Consider the following 19,970-nt stretch of genomic DNA (forward strand, 5'->3'; position numbering starts at 1 on the left):
CCCCCTCCCTAATTATACAATTAAAGTCTCCTAACACAAAAGTTTTCATTCTTCCTGGTAAAAACAACCTAAGTTTCTCAAACAGCAACCTCCTTTGATTTTCCTTTGGAGCTGCATATATATTAAATATTCTGAAACATTCCCCCTTCCATTTCACCAAAACAAAAAATAACCTTCCCGGTTCAATTACCTCACATTTGCATATTTTGAACTCTTTCCCCTTAAATAATATCCCAATCCCACTGTTTCTGCTCTCTAGGCAACATGACCACGCAGATTCCCCCCACACCCACTCTTCTTCTTTTGGGGGTTCAGTGATCGTACATTCTTGTAAACAAAAAATATCACATCTTTCTTTTGCCAGTAAGTCAAATATTCTCACTCTTCTTGTACGCTTCTTTAAGCTTCGTACATTTAACGACGCCAGCGTCAAAGTCATTTCTTCTTATACTAGCGAGACATGAAAAAGGCACAATCCCAAGTAACAATTATCAAAAATATATTTAGCTCTGTCCAGCACCTTCCTCCAGGGGGAACCCCAGAGACGGAAATCCAAGCATCAACTTCTCTGCCGCAGTTTCATCCGCATAGGAAAGGCTCTGCCCTCCTGGTGACCCCTGCCCATCCGCCACGCCCGTCAAAGGATATGCCGGGGAGCACAAGGGGCTGGCATCCAACCCACCACGCCCCACCAACTCCCCCGAATCAAAAATCACACTGGTCTTCTCTTCCTCTTCTCCTCCCAGGCATTTTGCCTTTGAAGGAGCAAGATTTTCTTCCTCCATCTTCCTCTTTGGCGGACGTTCCCCTCCTTCCAATATCTCCATACCCTCTTCCGTAATTTGCTGATTAAGGCCTTCCACATCAGGATACATGGCCTTCAGTCCTGGGGTTCCCTCGCCTTCTCCTTGCATCAGGTCAGGCTCCTCCCCCTCTCCTGTGTCCGGCTCCGCCTCCTCTACTGTTGCTTCCCCCCATGCCTGGCCCTCGTTCTGGAGAGCATTCTCAGCTGAAACCACGGGTGTTTCCTCCATACACTCAAACAGATCTGAGTCTGAATCTGGCAGCTCCTGCTCAGCTGCTGCGTTACCTCTCATTAAGGCCTCATCAGTGGGAGCCTCAGCAGCTGGTTCCACGGGCGTCGCCTGTCTGCTTTCAACTCCATGCCGCTTATCATAGTCACTGTCCTCATTAACCCATCCCTCTGGGCGCTCTGCAGTCTCCCTTCTCCTCACAGCCTGTGCATATGACTTCTTTTTTGCACAAAATCTCGCCATGTGCCCTGTTTCTTGACATAAATCACATCTAGCTGGCTCCTTGCACTCTGCAGCGTGGTGTCCCTCCTTCCTGCATTTGCGACAAACTATTACATCTTCTTTAGCACAGCCCTCCTGTGTGTGCCCATACTCCATGCACTTCCTGCAATATAGCGGCTGGTCCCGGTAGTACAAGTACCCCCGGTTTCCTCCAATGTTAAAGGTCCCCGGGGGGTGCATGACTCCCCCCACTTCATCTGGGGACATCCTCAGCTTGCACCAATATCTAGTCTTTCCATTATAAATGCCAAGCCGGCTTTTCAGTCTCTGTCCTTCCTTGACACTCTCACAGTACCGTGACAGGAACACCATAATATCTTCCTCTGGTGTAAAAGGGTTATACGTGTGCACAATTATAGCAACTTCTCCTCTTGCAAACAAGGGTACCAGCTCTACACCTCGCATACAGTCCACATCCTTTGCACTCCTTGCTCTTTCCATAACACCCGTACATTGCTCACATATATGAAGAGCCATAGAAACGTTGATTTGGAAATTCCTGAATGCAATAAATATCCTCTTGTCCAATCTTTAGTGTGTCTTCCAATATCTGGCTGTAAAAATCCTCAATCCTCAGGAATCTGGGAGCATCATTCAGTCTGAATCTAATGGTGTTTGGAACAAACTGCCCACGATTCTCCATTCTGTTTCTTCAAAAAAAAAAGGTCTTCCACCCAAACACGATACTTCAAAGCTCTGCCTCCCAAGCACAAGGCTATGCCTGCTCCAGCAGCGCCCCCCGCAGAATCATGGCTGCATAGTGTACTCCCCTGCCAGGTAAGTATGAGTTGCAATGGTGCTGGGGGGGCAACTAGCCCTGTCCCAGGACAAGTGTCACCCTTGTGGAGAGAGCAGCCTGGTCATTGGTGCAGCGGCAGCAGCCAGCAGCGGCAAGCACCACAGTAGCTGAGGCCTAGTATCTGAGCCAGCACCTGCAGCAAGGATCAGCTTAGGCCATTCCATGCAAACATTTGTGCAGCAGCAGCAGCAGCAGCAGCAGCAGCAGCAGCAGCAGCGAATATTTGTCAAACAACATAGATCCAAGATATCCCCTCCCTAGAAGCAAAGCCCCTCCCCCGCCCATCCAACAAGCACCCGGAGAAGCCAAGCTTCGCCGCAAGGTACTTCTTTGTGGTTTTAAAAGGAAGAAGCAATCACTTTGAACACCGCTCAGCTCTGTCATTTCAGCTGGCGGAGAGACCGACAGACAGACAGACAGGGGGACACCATATTTCTGCGGTGGCTTTCTTCATCTCCCCTACCTGCTGGCACTCTCTTTTTCTGACCTCCACTGACACCTGCTGCTGCTGCTGCTGCTGCTGCTGCTGCTGCTGGAGAGGTGCCCTGTCCTGCTGGCACACTTGTCACTTTGCCCCTTACCAGCATGGCTGCTTAAATGGCATTTGCATAAATATGTGTAGCAGGCTTCCCCATAGCTCCCTTTCCACCGCGGTAGCCATTACAGGATCGCGCGTTTGCAGTAAAGATCGCGCACGCGGTCCCAATGCTACAGAGGTCCTGAGTGGACTACAATTCCCAGCAGCCTCTGGGGATTGCCCTTTCACCCACATCACGTGCAGCCAGACAGCAAATAGGGTTTTGCAGTTTCTCCTGTGGAGGAAGGAGACAATGTTGCGGGGACCAGGTTGTCAGTTGGAGCTGGGAGCAGGAAGGGGGAGGAAGTGTGTAAGGAGCAAGGCTCTTACACTAGGCCAGGCTACCCCCAGGTCCCAGGTAGGTCCCACTCCCAACTAGGTTAGTGGGTAAGTTCTTAGGGAAGGCCCCTTAGATAGGGACCCTGCCCTTAGGTGTGTGTAAGTCTAGTCAGTGGCACAGCTGCCGTGGTGTGTGCTCTGACTAGAATATACAGAGTGGCTTTGTAGTGCAGCCACAGCAGTTATTTGGCTGTGTCAGTGATAGGCCCCTCATATGAAGAAGGGGGGTTGCTTTCTAGTTGTTCAGTGTGTGTTATATCACCAGTGGCAGTTGCATGTGGTGAGCTGCCAGAGTCTGGGATCAGACAGAAGCTACAGGGAGAGTTCTTCTGCGGGCAGGGACTAGGGTAGAGGCATACCCCAGGGCCCAGTTAGTCCCCTATGACACCAGAGGAAGCTGTATGGTATAGGGTCGGCCTTAGGACAGGGACTCCTTCACCATATTTAGAGAGCAAGAGGAGGAGATTGTGTTCACGGATCATTCCGTCTGGAGATTCTTTTCCCTGTGGAGTCAGCGTGTGCATCCATTCCTGCAGAGAGCAGCGCAGCACGCCGTGGGATCACTGTGTGGTGTTGCTGAGTCCAAGGATTTTCCAGGACTGGTCAGGGAGGTAGTATACATTAAGTGCACCAACGGGCCCCAACACAGGGAAGCGCTATCCCTCACACACACTTTCTTTACTGTTGTGGACACTCAAGAGACTGAGGGGAATGTGATGATGGACATGTGGGTGAGGGGATGGTATGCATTCAGAGTGATGCACTGTTATTCGTATATTGTTTGATGTTATGCAAAGAGAGTGTTATTGAAGTTACAAGTCATGCTCAGTAAATACTGTTTATTCACACAGTGTGTATTTACTGTATGGTTGTTCTGGTGAGGGCACACTCCCACCCCGTTGGGATCTCTCATCAGTGGAGGCGCTGCACCGAGTGTAAGTACATACCCCAGGTTCCCCGTGGCGGAAGCTCAGATCTCTTGGTTGCCAAACAGGTACCGCACCACACGGAGAAGTAGTCAGATACACCTACCCACCCCAATCTCACTTAGTGGGGGGAAAGAGGGCTACATTTGGAGGCGGTGCTGAGATCCAGACCAGGGGTGCCCGAATTCAGTATAAATTATGTTGTTCTCATTATCATTGCCATCCTGCCAAGAAGTGTACGAATGGGCATTAAAGGGGCAAGTCCCGCCCTCGCAAACCCTTGCTATAGGACGAGTTCCTGCTGACACTCCCTCCTGTGATATTTGCTTAATATTGTGTCAGTACCCAGGCTTATGGGGTGCAAAAGTCTTAGGCTGCTGCCTAGATGCAGACGGAGTGTGGTGCTCAGTGTTGGTGAGGGCCGAACAAGCTTTAATAAGAGAAGGAGGCCCATCCAAAATATTGCTCCATGGAACCCTCACTAAAGTATGGTGTCCTGTTATCTACCCTGAAATGTCAGGAAAACCAGAAGGCTACCCCCCTATCTATGCAGAGAGTCATAGTGTAATTGATGAGACTGTGATTAAAAAGGAGGCTCTCTCAAGCAGTTAGTCACACCTAAGATGGCGGCTCCCTCCAAGTCGGGCGAGCACCAGGACTGTACAAGAAATTGTTGCAGAATATTGTCCGGGTCTGATGCGAAAAACAGAGCCCCGCCCCTGCGCTGTGAGTGGCTCAGCGCAGAGTCAGAACCACTCCTTGAAAGAAGGTGCTCCTCCTCTGGAGTCCACCAGGGGGATCCAGCACAGTGAGTCTCAATCAGTAACTGCTGTCTCCACTAAGGACAGTACAGGATGCAGCGAACCACATCCGCAGTTGTATGGTGTTTGGCCAGCAGAGGGACTGTATGTGACATTTCTTTTGTGCCCGTGCTTACAGAAAGACCTTAATCTCTCTGGTGGTATGAACTTTGATCCCTATCAGCGACCACGAGGGGTTCAGGTAGTGAAAGTGGAAGGTAAAAGGTACGTCAGGTGCCTATGCCCCAAGTGTGATTTTCCAGATGGCGAATTGAGCTGGGGACCCAAGTGTGCCTGCTGCGAGGCACAGTTCCTAAAACCAGTGCTGCTGTGTGCTACGGAACCCACAGAGGAAGATGCGGCTAACCAACCTACCTCAATTACTGAGGGCCCATGCGCCCTAACCGCGGTTCCAGATTCGGTTCAAATTCCGGAACCACAGATGACAAGTGAAGCTGAGGACAAAGAGCCGTTTGCTCGCCTGCTGTGGGGCCGTGTGCCTTACCACTGCCAGTCCGGCCTACTACGATGGTACCATCGGTCCTAGGCTTGGGATCAGTACCTAACGACGACAAGGGTGAGTTGACTGCCCCAGGGGTGTCGGGTGTGAGGTTCCAGGTGACCGCGGAGCACAGTAGCTCCTTAAGTCTGGCCACCAGGGCGATTGGCTCCACTCGGCATCGCGTCCTGACGGAGGTGTCCTCCTTTGAAGACCGCTGTCCAGTGGTGTGAGTGGACCAGTACCCACCGCCTATCGTCCAGGTGAAGAGGAAAGACAGCCACATCATGATGTCCAGTGCTGCTATAAGTATTACTGTGACTGAACTGAGTGTGAGCCCGTGCGCTCCAACCCAAATGGTCCCAGGACTGGGATCCAATGCTCCCGAGTTTAAAGACAGTGAGTGGACTGCCCCAGAAGTGCCGGGGACAGGTCCCAAGACAGCCGAGGTGGGAACTGACAGCGTCCCCGAGGACCTGTTGGCCACCATGAATCACCGCAGTGGTAAGGTATCAACCCTTTACCCCCTGCAGGATGTAACAGAGACTTTGAGTACAGAGACATTGCTAATATCTCGCTTCCCAGTGGAAGCCTCCCAGGTACTTAGGGACAAGGACTGTGTTGTTAGTGATCCAGTGAAATTTGCCTTTGCTAAGCGCGACATGGAGTGTTTCATTCGCCATGTGGTGGACCGAGGAAAGGGTCAAGACCTCCTGGCCTACCGCATCCATGCCGCAGATGGCCAGGTAAAGGTCTGGCCAAGAGACACTGTGCTATTCCTTCCACCAGGGGGAGGAAGTAGTTCGGAACCAATGACTGTTACCCCAGAGCATGATTTCCAAGAGATTACCCAGGCGGAGGCTCACAAAAGTCAAAGTGAGGAACCCCCACATTATCAGTTAGGGGCACCCCACAATTGGTCTCAGCAAGCAGCTAACACTCAGCTGGCCTCGTTTATTTTATGTGAACTGAACTGTACCCTATTGTTTAGAGTCAAGTGTGATGAGTTGTACATATCATGCTCTGCATTTTTATTGTATAAACGTATGCTGAGTGACGTCGTTCCCCAAGCGGAGACTTTGGATTTTTCACCAGGGGGAGAGTGTAGCAGGCTTCCCCCTAGCCCCCTTACCACCGCGGTAGCCATTACAGGATCGCGCGTGCGCAGTAAAGATAGCGCACGCGGTCCCAATGCTACAGAGGTCCTGAGTGGACTACAATTCCCAGCAGCCTCTGGGGACTGCCCTTTCACCCACATCACATGCAGCCAGCCAGCAAATAGGGTTTTGCAGCTTCTCCTGTGGAGGAAGGATACAATGTTGCGGGGACCACGTTGTCAGTTGGAGCTGGGAGCAGGAAGGGGGAGGAAGTGTGTAAGGAGCAAGGCTCTTACACTAGGCCAGGTTACCAACAGGTCCCAGGTAGGTCCCACTCCCCACTAGGCTTGTGGGTAAGTTCTTAGGGAAGGCCCCTTAGATAGGGACCCTGCCCTTAGGTATGTGTAAGTCTAGTCAGTGGCACAGCTGCCGTGGTGTGTGCTCTGACTAGAATATACAGAGTGGCTTTGTAGTGCAGCCACAGCAGTTATTTGGCTGTGTCAGTGAGAGGCCCCTCATAGGAAGAAGGGGGGTTGCTTTCTAGTTGTTCAGTGTGTGTTATATCACCAGTGGCAGTTGCATGTGGTGAGCTGCCAGAGTCTGGGATCAGACAGAAGCTACAGGGAGAGTTCTTCTGCGTGCAGGGACTAGGGTAGAGGCATACCCCAGGGCCCAGTTAGTCCCCTATGACACCAGATGAAGCTGTATGGTATAGGGTCGGCCTTAGGACAGGGACTCTTTCACCATATTTAGAGAGCAAGAGGATTTCTGTCTGACAGTACCTGACTGTCAGTACAGCATGTATCAGAGACTGTGTTCAAGGATCATTCCGGCTGGAAATTCTTTTCCCTGTGGAGTCAGCGTGTGCATCGATTCCTGCAGAGAGCAGCGCAGCACGCCGTGGGATCACTGTGCGGTGTTGCTGCGTCCAAGGATTTTCCTGACCAGGACTGGTCATGGAGGTAGTATACATTAAGTGCACCACCGGGCCCCAACACAGGAAGCGCTATCCCTCACACACACTTTCTTTACTGTTGTGGACACTCAAGAGACTGAGGGCAATGTGATGATGGACATGTGGGTGAGGGGATGATATGCATTCAGAGTGATGCACTGTTATTCATATATTGTTTGATGTTATGCAAAGAGAGTGAAGTTACAAGTCATGCTCAGTAAATACTGTTTATTCACACGGTGTGTATTTACTGTATGGTTGTTCTGGTGAGGGCACACTTCCACCCCGTTGGGATCCCTCATCAGTGGAGGCGCTGCACCGAGTGTAAGTACATACCCCAGGTTCCCCATGGCGGAAGCTCAGCTCTCCTTGTTGCCAAACAGGTACTGCACCACACTGAGAAGTAGTCAGATACACCTACCCACCCCAATCTCACTTAGGGGGGGGAAAGAGGGCTACATATAGAAGCAAGCTGACACTGTCTGCTGCTCCCTGGATAGAGATAGATAGATAGAGAGATAGAGAGATAGAAAGATAGATAGAGATTGTTTTTTGCAGCGCTCAGCAGATACATTTTTGCTGCTGCTGCAGAGACTCATATTCTACAGTTCTTGGCCCTTTTTGTTTAGAATGTTTTTTTCATGAATTATATGTGTTTCCGTATTTCCCAATCCACCTGAATTTATTCCTAAATGTCTGCGCAGGTGCTTAATTGTAATTTCTCCCTGTTTGAGATGTTGCTACCTGGCTAGTTGGTGGGTGGGTGCTCCTTTTATGCCACAGTTATTGACCAGGCCCAAAGCCCAAGCAGTGGCAATAGCAGCTTGTCTGAACAAACACCTGTGCTGTGTGTGGTGGTTGTTGTTGTTGTTGATTTTTGTTTCTGTTTTTTCTAACAGTCCAAAAACAGGGGAGAGCGCGCACGCAGTCCCCCACTACCAGAAATTGTGCAGTCGAGTTTCCCGCATGTGGGGAAATCGCAGAGGTCAGCTAGCTCCAAGTGCAATGAGCAAGCCTCGCCCTGGGAGAGCCACCTGCAGGATCATTTTCTATTATTTTTTTTATTTTTCTATTAAATGTTTTTATATTTATTTACAGAGTTACTTTTTGGAAAATAACAAACCCCCCTTTCATTACAACAACCCATACATTTTTTTAATACATTTCATATTTCAACATTCAAATACATTTTATAATAAAGAAAAACGCTTTCCCCTCATTAACTAGCACCCTATGCAGGGACAAACACCTGTCCTGTTTTCCCTCATCCAACACATTCTCCCTCTTTCCAGCTCGCACACTCCCCATATGCTCTTCCTCCGACGGTCTCCCACCAGAGGGGAGCACCGGCCCCTTCTCTCCGATACTCCACCAAACGGACCCTCGTAGCACATTATTGCTCCTCACAATTACTTTCCCCCCTTTCCGGGAAGCTTTCTTTCTCTCTCCCTTTGGTAAGAGCATATGCCCGCCCCCCCCTACCCTCTCACCACACTCCCTTTCTCTCCCCAAAACACCCCTCAATTTCTCAATCTATTAACACATCAACATTTTCACCTCTTTTTTTCCCTGTATATTTTTCTATACATTTTGCACAAACAATAATACATTTTCCTATCCCTATAAGGAAAACCCAGATAATCTCTCCTCTCCCCACCCTTTTATACATTTTTAACCATTTTATTCCACACTTTGGTTTCCATAATTCTCTTCCTTCATTTTCATCCAACCGCTTCACATCCAACAGATAATATGTATACATTTTACTCAGAACAACTCTCACACACACGTTCACTCCAATCTCTTCTCTATTAAATATTAACACATTCCTTACATCCCACACCACTTCTTGTATACAGTTTATTATCTTCCACAACACGCTCCTCCTCTCCCCCTCCACCTCACACAATCCATACATCATCATATTGAATTCTAGAGTCCTGATCCCTATCAGCTCTTTTATCAGCTTCCCCAGACACTTCCATACCCTTCTGACAAAGCTACAATTCCAGAACAGATGGACCACGTCCTCCACTCCTCCACATCCTTCTCTAGGGCATATTTCTGACTCTGCTAGATGTCTTTTCCTCTGGAATTCCCTTACGGGCAGGCAGCTGGGCACTGCCATCCAAGTCACGTCCTTCTGAGTGTTTGTCAGCCCCTTGTGATTTACATTCTTCCACATTATTTTTAAATGCTTTTCAACCAACCACCCAACACTTTCATACTCATCTCTTTCTATAATCACTCTTGTAATTTTCTTTGATCATCCCATAGTGATCTTTCTACCCCAACCAAATCAAACTCCCTAATAAATTCCTCTATTACCCTGTAATTTTCTGGTGTCTCAAAACAAAACGGCCTCCTCAGGTCTGTATTACACAACCCTAGTTTCCTCTGCATCCCCCCCGCAGCATATCTCCCCATGCAGGCAGCTTTTGTTTCTTCCCCATTAATCAATTCTATACAAATTTGGGTGTACTTTGCCCCCAAAATCACCTCCATCCTTGGAGCTCCTTTGCCACCTTTCACCTTCTCCTTACATACAATTTGTCTCACCAATTTTTCCTCTTTCTCTACTGTATATTGCTGTCTCTTTCTTTTTCCTTAAATAAGTCCCTATTAAACCCCTCACTTCCCTCAGCACCCCCTCTGTTTCCTTCACCTCCTCCCCCTCTTTATTTAGCACAGGGGTTAAGCTTGCTTTACCAGAATACGCTTTCTTAAAAAAGAAAGAGGTACATTTTTCATTTTTTTCCACTGCTTCCACTCTTGCAGCATTAATGATTTTTCCCCTTTCTCTTCTACTAATTTTCTAACCCCCTTCCTTACTTTCTCTAATTCCTCCCCCACATCTCCCCCATGTCTCTCAGCCTAAAAAGAAACTGTTTCCTTAATATTGCCCTTCTATATTCCTCCTCCTGTCTTCTTGCTTTTTCCACACCTTTTTGATGAAAAACTTCTGTGTTTTTTCCTTTACCCACTCCCACCATTCACTCACCCCCCAAATTCCCTCATTCTCGCCTTTAATGTAACATACATACATTCATACTGCTTCCTTACCCGCTCCTCCTCTAGCAAGGACACATTTAGTTTCCAAAAGCCATTCCCATGCCTCTCTATCCCCTCCAGTTCTAATTTGCATTGCACACACACATGGTCTGAGAACAGCACTTTTACCCCTTTCCGTTCCTCCACCTTTACACCCTTTGGAATAAAAACATGATCAATCCTTGATTTTACCCCTCCACTCTCACTAACCCATGTAAACTCCTTTTTTCATTTTCCCCACACTTTGAACGCATCCCTTAGACTAAAATCATTCAACATATTTTTCAACAGAATCCCTGAAGCATCTGGCTTGCTCCTTTCTCCCCCCCCCCTGTCCCCCTCATTAAGTATGCAGTTAAAGTCACCAATCACAAGCGTTTGGACTCTCCCTAGCAAAAAAAATTTAAAACTTCAAACAAATTCCTTCTTTGCCTTTCCTCAGGCGAAGCGTAAACATTAAATAATCTAAACATTTCCCCCTCCACTTAAACAAAACAAACATTAACCTTCCCAGTTCTATCACTTCATATTTACAAATGTTAAACTCCTGTCCCCTAAATAAAATCCCTATCCCACTATTTCTGCTCTCCCTACTGCCAGACCATACAGAATCCCCCCAAACCCGTTCTTCTTTTCTTGGTGGGTCTGTGATCCCACATTCCTGCAAACAAATAATGTCATTTTTTTGCTTAGCCACCAAGTCCAAAATCCTCGCTCTGCTTGCCGAGCTTTTTAAGCTTCTCACAGTAAGTGAGGCTGTTACCAAAGTCATTCAGCTTTTTTTGAGAGAATAAAAAACACAAAATATCACCAGCGGAGAAAACCTCCCCCCCCCCCCCATACTTATCTTATGTCCTGGTTATCCTTGAGGGGGGCTCTCTCCATCTCTTCACTGTACCCCAACACCATGTTATTTGCTAAGCCTTCTTTCACAAAAGATTCGCTTTGCCCCCCTGGAGAAGCCTGCCCATCCGGCGGTCCTGAGTAGGTGGAAGGGCTGGGTGAGAGGCTTCCCACCTGGCTGATCACTTCTTCCCTCTCATCCCTGCTGCTGGCTGATGCCTCGCTCACAGTATCCTCCAGCAGCCCTCCACGGCACCTTGCTTTTGCAGGAGTATGTTTTTCTTCCTTTTCCATCTTTCTTTTCCCCGGGCGCTCTTCTTGCCCTCCTGCAGCCAGCGTATCCATGCTCTCTGCTGAACCTTTTTCCTTCTCCCTTTCCAGGGCCACATCTTCTTCTCTCTGTACATCAATCCTGCTGTAAGAGGCACCTCCCCTTCTGCCTGGCCCTGATCCATGCCTGTATCTGGCAACTCCTCCTCCAGCTCCTCAGCTGCTGATTCTCCCCTCGTTAAGGGCTCACCAGGGGGAACCTCAGCAGCTGGTTCCACGGGCGTTTCCTCCCTGCTTTCAGTTCCATGCATCAGATCATATTCACTCTACTTATTAACCCATCCATCTGCGCGCTCTGCAGTTTCCTTTCTCCTTACAGCCTGCGTATATGTCCTCTTCTTAGTACAATTTCTAGCCATATGCCCTGTTTCCTCACATAAGTCACATTTAGATGGCTCCTTGCACTCTGCAGCGTAATGACCCTCCTTTCTGCATTTGCGGCAAACTGCTACATTTTGTTTATCACAGTTCTCCTGTGTGTGCCCAAACTCAAAGCACTTTCTGCAGTATTGCGGCTGGCTCCGGTAGTAAAAATACCCCCGGTTTCCTCCAATGTTAAAGGTCCCTGGGGGGTGCATGACTCCATGAAGTTCCTCCATGAAGACCATACATATCATTACATGGCTTAGATACATCGATGATGTACTTTTCGTATGGGATGGCACAGAAAAACTCCTCCAAGAATTTATCCATCTACTAAATACCAACGAACATAATCTCAAACTTACTTATCAAATAAGTAAAGATAAAGTAGAATTTCTGTATATTACTACCTTTAAATCTGAAAGAGGAGAGATACATACAAGTATATACCGAAAACAGATGGCAACTAATACACTGCTTTTACGGAAAGCCACCACCCAAAGCACATCATCGAGAATATTCCCATAGGACAATTTCAACGATTACGTCGAAATTGCTCAACAACAGCTGAATACAAAAAACAAGCTGTAGAGATGAAAAATAGATTTCAAACAGGGGGATACACAAAGAACAAAATATAAAAAGCATATTTCAAAGCGCAACATATGGACAGACCAAAACTTCTAACTAATAAAAGGATTCAAGAAACTGATCACAACATAAGATTTATCAGCACTTTCTCTGACCAATCCTACCAAGTCAAAAAAATCCTTAATAAATATTGGGATATTCTCCTTGAAGATCCAGACCTAAGACTGGTATTAAAAGATCAACCGCAAACAGGCTACAGGAGAGCTAAAAAGCTTAGAGATACTTTGGTACATAGCCACTTTCAAGCACAACCTTTAAAAACATGGATGGGGACAAACCTATAGGGTCTTACCCATGTGCTCGATGTAAAGCATGTAATTTTATGACTAAAACGAAAACCTTCACTAATTCTATGAAATCAAAGACATTTAATATTAAGAACTTTAACTGTCAAACAATGGGAGTGATCTATTTAATTACATGTAAGTGTGGCGAAATGTATGTGGGAAAAACAAAGAGACATCTGAAAACGAGCATTTTGGAACATATGGGAGACATTGGAAATACAAGAGATAAACCAGTAGCCAAACATGTGAATGAAATACATCAGGGAGATATTAAACACTCCCATTTACTGGAAGTGAACATGTGGCACCAGGCCCAAGGGGAGGAGACTGGGATAAACGTCTCCTACAGAGAGAATGTCCATGGATATTCCTATTACAAACACAGAGTCCAGATGGTTTAAACAAAGGTTTTATTTCTTCAGCATACTTATAATAATCACATATCAATTTATTATTTATAACATATAATACATTTTAGAAATCATATTACTTACTAATATCCGATATAGAGATAAATCTATTCGCTTTACATACATCTATATATGAATTTTCAGTTGTTTCACTTATAGAATTAAGTTATATATTTGCTGAACTCACCTTAGAAATCACTTTAATTAGAATTATATTTTATTTATATATATATATATATATATATTTTTTTTTTATTTAATTTTCATATATTTTAGATAGTTATTAAATATTTTAATCTAGTCTGGTTCGCATTGACCACTAGGGGCGAATCAAATTAGAGAGTATCACTCCTACACCTATACACATTAACACATGATCCTAAAAAACACATTATTCACATTTTTCACCTTAGATAAGATCCATTTTGACCCCCATGTATATATCCATATTCTCTAACACCTATCTCCCATAGAACCTCCGATTTCTGAAAGTATCTCCCCACACCAAGACGTAGCGATCTGAAAGGAAGAAAAGAGAAAAAGCTTTAAAATAATAAACATCAATAAATATCCTAATATAAAAGAGAGAAAAGTTGCGCCAAAAGTGGGTTATCCTACTGTTCAGTATGTAGCTTCAGTCTTTGCACAATGCAGTTCCGCAGCCTGAGTCTCTCAGAGGTGATTCACCAACCTCTGTGTAGATACTGGTAGAAAAAAGGGGGGTCCTCTGGCGCGTTGCTCTGCTTGTGGCTCCACGGCGTTTAAAGCATATAAAATAAGGGAGAGAAAAGAGGGGACCACAGTAAGGGACCAACACAGTGGTTATACACAGCTCTTCGTTTGAATAAGGGGGAGGGGGGGAGTAGGGGTGGTTAGAAGATCAGTGGAGGTTGAAAGATAATGCTGAATGAGAGGAGACACACTTACATCAAAATGTCTAATGTCTTGAGTTGTTGTACTCTTCTCTTTATATGACTGTATTTGTTGAGGGTGAGGAAAAGCCTCCTGGTATCCTCCTTAGCAAAAAATAAAAGGGAAAAAAAAATAGTCAATAAAATTTATTAACAGTTGAAAAAAAGAGATTTAACACTTACAAGCGGCCGATAATTTCAGGCATAGAGAGGAGATGCTGCCAGACTCCACAACGAGTCCCTTCCTGGGTTGGGGTGGTTTGTCCTGGCTGTTTCCCTGTTGGCAGATGATTACTGTGTTGGTCTTCACTGTAGGTGGCTGTGCTGAGAGTTTCCAAAAGCCCGTGCACAGGCTATGTCCTCCTCGAGCTGCCTGCCCCTCAGCATACACAGATTTCAGCTCCCTGCTCCGTTGCGCGTGCGCATGCGCAGACGGCGGGACGCTGAGCCAGATAGAGCAGGGGAATCAAATCCTCACTACGGTGGCTTGTAGTGGCCAAAAAACGTCAAACGCGTTTCGCCAATGCTTCCTCAGTGACGTGTACAAGCACAGGGTAACAGCAGTCTTATATATCCTGTAGATTCGTCAAATTAACTCCAAGAGTGCTGGTTTTACTCATGCCACAGGTATAGGTTCCTAAACTCAATTAATCATACTTTATACACTTATTAGGGTAACACAAATTATAAACAGTGGTTAAATAGTAAGATGCAACAACATTAAAAACAAATGGCATGCCTAAAAAACTTTAATAGTGGCAAGCCTCTTGTGTGAATATTGTATGAATACTTAAAATAAGGAAGATAGGATGGATAATTAAGGAGGGGAGATAGTTTACTCATTAGCTAAATTTCTTAAATTGTAATTATAAATTAATGTTACTTTAAAATGGTTTGGTAAACCCTAAATTAAGAATCTTAAGAGAGGTAATTCTAAAATGTAGGTATTGCGAATGAATTCAATATTGGATAAAAAATATACCATGGCTCATAGGAAGTAAAGAGATCTTAGGGATGCCATTTATTTAACAAGAAATCATTAATTCTAAACCATCCAACAATTTTATATCCTGTATCCTGAGATAAGGATACTTACAATCCTATGCTACGTTGTTGAAGTATGTCTTAGTTTGGCTGTTAAAAATCGGTAATCAATTTAATAGGTCACTTGATGTTATGGTAGAAAAGCTGTAACCGGTCACTTGATGTTATGGTAGAAAAGCTGTACTTATAATTTGTGTTACCCTAATAAGTGTATAAAGTATGATTAATTGAGTTTAAGAACCTATACCTGTGGCATGAGTAAAACCAGCACTCTTGGAGTTAATTTGACGAATCTACAGGATATATAAGACTGCTGTTACCCTGTGCTTGTACACGTCACTGAGGAAGCATTGGCGAAACGCGTTTGACGTTTTTTGTCCACTACAAGCCACCTTGATTTCCCTGCTCTATCTGGCTCAGCGTCCCGCCGTCTGCGCATGCGCACGCGCAACGGAGCAGGGAGCTGAAATCTGTATATGCTGAGGGGCAGGCAGCTCGAGGAGGACATAGCCTGTGCACGGGCTTTTGGAAACTCTCAGCACAGCCACCTACAGTGAAGACCAACACAGTAATCATCTGCCAACAGGGAAACAGCCAGGACAAACCACCCCAACCCAGGAAGGGACTCGTTGTGGAGTCTGGCAGCATCTCCTCTCTATGCCTGAAATTATCGGCCGCTTGTAAGTGTTAAATCTCTTTTTTTCAACTGTTAATAAATTTTATTGCACTATTTTTTTTTCCCTTATATTTTTTGCTAAGGAGGATACCAGGAGGCTTTTCCTCACCCTCAACAAATACAGTCATATAAAGAGAAGAGTACAACAACTCAAGACATTAGACATTTTGATGTAAGTGTGTCTCCTCTCATTCAGCATCAGCCGTGGAGCCACAAGCAGAGCAACGCGCCAGAGGACCCCCCTTTTTTCTATCAATAAATATCCAGCAAAGTATTCTAAAAAGAAACAACTTCATTATTCATTTCACTTTAAACCAGCCCTGATTGGAGAATAGAATGATACACCCCCAGCCATAGAGGGTATAAAAGCCAGGCAACTTGATCGGGAAGTTAGACTCCTCCTTTCTGAAGAAGCGTGTCAATCACGCGAAACGCGTCATGCGTCGAGTCTGACGTCACAGAGGGGCGACACCTCAGTCGAAGGAAAACGGCCAGTATACTGGTGCTAAGACACCATACCTTCCACACTTCTGGGGAAACTGTATACCATGTCTTAGGCACGGAAAACCCTTAATAATATGCCATCCGCGGTCCGCTGTGACCCTTGAATAGAAGTTGTTTTGGGGATTACCATGTCTATAGGTCCGCCGTGACCTTTTAAGTGTAATCATCTTGGTTATGCACATTCTGGGTCCGCTGAGACCATAAGAGTTTTATATTATACTGCTTCATGAATACAATTATGTTTAGCCAGACACTTCCACCTATATATATATTATGTGAATGTGTTACTTACCATTCCTCTGGTTCTATTTTGGTCTCTATGAGACATCAGGATAACATTAGATCACCATAGGAGATTTAATCAAGGAGACTATATATATATGTTATATGGCTCTTGAAAACATCTGCGGACTTTGACTTTATCATAGGCTAATAGCCATTTAGCCACATATATATTGATCATAAAAGGATCTTATACGTTACATATGTATATATGTCTCTATTGCGTGATTTGGTACTTTTTATCTAGATGTTTATTTAACCAAGTGCCAACAAGTATTTACAGTATACTGAGCTGTTAGAAATTACTAGATTGTATCTATTATTATACTGAGCTGTCAGAGTGGATTCAAATTAACAGACACACATATTAATGTGTTTTATAGTCTGAAAATAAATATAGAGTCTCTTACCTCTCTACCCCCATGTGAGAGGACTTTTTAAACCTTTTTTGATCACTGTATATTTTTCACAGAGTCACCTTATAATTTTGGTTTTAATAGTCTGTACCGATTTAAGAGCTTATATGGCGGACAGAAAAAAAGCACATTTGTTTTGCATAAATGATATAATAGAGAGTGCAACAAGAGGAATCTTCTTTTATCCCTCTTGGATAAAAATTTGTGTGTGCTCCTAAACTATCCTCATGTACCCTATTGTTATGAAAATACCTAACTATCTACATTTTACAAAAGGATGAGCGGTTAAAATATATTATTTGGCCTTCAATACCGAATGAACATTGCAGAATTAAAATGGGGTTTAGCTGGGATTGCAAAACATACAGCTGATCATACAAGCAGAATTTCTAATGAAGAATCCCCTACTCAAGCCTTATGAATTGATGAGCTGAAAAGGGCAAAATGATCAACTTGCGATGAAAGTAGACAATCTGGACAGCTCCAGACAGAACAGTCACATTGTGGGAATTACACTTTCCTATGTATCTACAACACTTCCAAAACCACCGAAGTCGGAGGAAAACCGTTTACTCGTAAAAACCGAAAGGGCGCATAGAATTGGCCTAGAAAGGATTCACCTCTACAAAACTCCACGATCCAGATAATTTTTGGCGAAAGTTCTACATTTTCCAGATAAAGTGGCGATGCTACAGGTCTATAGGAAATTAAGAGACCAGCGCACTAGGAGAATACTTTTCTCCTTTTTCAAGTTTTTTCAGCAGATTCAAGCAAAAAAAGTAGAGAATTTACTTCCGTTTGCTCCGCATTGGTTAGGAAGGAATCACAGTTTCCTGAGAGTACCCGGCTATTCTCTAAGGATCTTCTGAAGAGGGCGCTCTATCAGCTGAGCCGCCAGAGGAAGCACAATGTCTTGTTGAAGATGAGGTGCCTGAGGGAGAATTTTAAAGTTCCTGAATGAAGATTCCTGAATAACTACGTGATGAAGACAGGCTGCTAGAAAATAAATAAATAAAATATGCAGAGGAAAGACTGACTTAAAATGAAAATGCTATCATTTTGCTATATATTACTTTTCTTATAGAATGCATTGTATAGGCATACCCCGGTTTAAGGACACTCACTTTAAGTACACTCGCGAGTAAGGACATATCGCCAAATGGGCAAACGGCAGCTCACGCATGCGCCAGTCAGAACGTCATGAACAGCAATACCGGCTCCCTACCGGTACCGAAGCTGTGCGCAAGCGGGGAGACTATAGAGCCTGTTACAAATGCGTTATTTACATCAGTTCTGCACGTATATGACGATTGCAGTACAGTACATGCATCGATAAGTGGAAAAAAGGTAGTGCTTCAGTTTAAGTACATTACATACATGCTCCGATCCCATTGCGTATGTTAATGCGGGGTATGCCTGTATAATCTAAATGTATTTCTATGTTCATTAGGTTCCTGTTCCTCAGTACAAATGGTGTACTGAGGTATGTTTCGTCACCCCCATCATTTGGTTTGCCCCCTTGCTGTGATTTGCATGAGTAGAATAACATTCTTAAATGTGGGAGGAACCAATTCTCCTGCCAAGAGACACCAAATTCTCTCATCTGGAAAGATTGGGCCCAGATATAGGAGACTATTCTGGTAGCTCCGAAGTGTGACAAACCTCTTCTAAAGTGCACTTTAGAAGTGGACTGGCAGGCTTTGCTTTTCTGTAATCCCTAATCACATGCCCAAACCCTGTCTAAGCGGCTACTTTAGAAGCAGTTTCACTCTTGCTCTGAGAATCCGATCGGTTTGTTTAAAAAGAGCCTCCAACTCACATTTTTAGCGCACACCTGCTATTCTCGTAGCTCCGTTATGCAAATCCCTTCTAAAAACGTGGATATTTTTTAACACCACCTAAATCAGGGGTGCGCAAACTGGGGGGGTGCAAGATTTTCTAGGGGGGGGGGGGTGCAGGGTGAAGCATTGTGGTAATAGATGCAAGTTGGGGGAGATAATGGAGGCGGGGAAAAAATTGCAGTCAGTATATGATCTCATACTACTATGCTGATTTATTTAAAACAAAGCTATAATATTTGTCATGTTTTAGGCTGCGGTCCCAGTGACTGCCAGAGCGCACGCCTCGGCGTGCACTGTGCGCACAAACACCGGCCCCCCAGTCACTCAGGGCCGAGTACATGCGTCGGCGCACACTCAGCAGCCGCGCTGTACTGCAAGAATCCACACACTCAAATGAGGGCGAACCAGCCGCGTGAGGTCATGGCCACGCCCCCGCAAAAACCCGAAACACGCCCCCTCCCGTCGCAACCTCTCCCTCTCTCCTGTGACCGCAGATCGCGGTTAGCGCTGTGCACGCGACCCCCCCCCCCCCCCACCGGGCGCACGTGTCACACTCATGACTGGGACTGCAGTCTAACTGGTTTAAAAATGTTATACCGATTAATTAAAAAAAGTTATGTGATTTGGATTACATCAGGCAGGGGGGCCCCGACTAATATCACGGAGGAAATCGGGGGCTCGTTGTAAAAAGTTTGCTCACCCCTGACATAAAGAGGGGCGAAATTGGTATTGCGAGTTACATCCGCTTTCTGAAAGTATAAAAGAGATCGATCAACATGCAAACCACAGAAAGACATAAAATATGGACACGGGAATTAGATATGCTGCTACAAGATAACTGATTACACAGGCTGAATCCAGCGCAAGGTACTCTCAGTGGTATGTGAAAAAAAGGAACACAGCATACAATAGTGCAGACGTACTAGAAGCAAAGATCTTATATAAATCCAACTTCCAAATGCCTACCCATGGGGTAGGTGAAATCAAGCGTGTCTCAGATAAATCCGGTATATGGTAGGAGATGCTGGTAGATTTAGGTGGGACGTTCCATGG

The 19,970-nt window shown here is 45.3% G+C and overlaps 1 pseudogene; it reads right to left on the reverse strand.

Moving 5' to 3' along the window:
- Nucleotides 1-8,215: 8,215 nt before the first annotated feature.
- Nucleotides 8,216-8,357, reverse strand: LOC142486547 (U1 spliceosomal RNA; annotated as a pseudogene).
- Between the last annotated feature and the right edge of the window lie 11,613 nt (nt 8,358-19,970).

This window comes from Ascaphus truei, unplaced genomic scaffold (assembly GCF_040206685.1).
Source record: "Ascaphus truei isolate aAscTru1 unplaced genomic scaffold, aAscTru1.hap1 HAP1_SCAFFOLD_943, whole genome shotgun sequence".
NCBI classification, from domain to species: domain Eukaryota; kingdom Metazoa; phylum Chordata; class Amphibia; order Anura; family Ascaphidae; genus Ascaphus; species Ascaphus truei.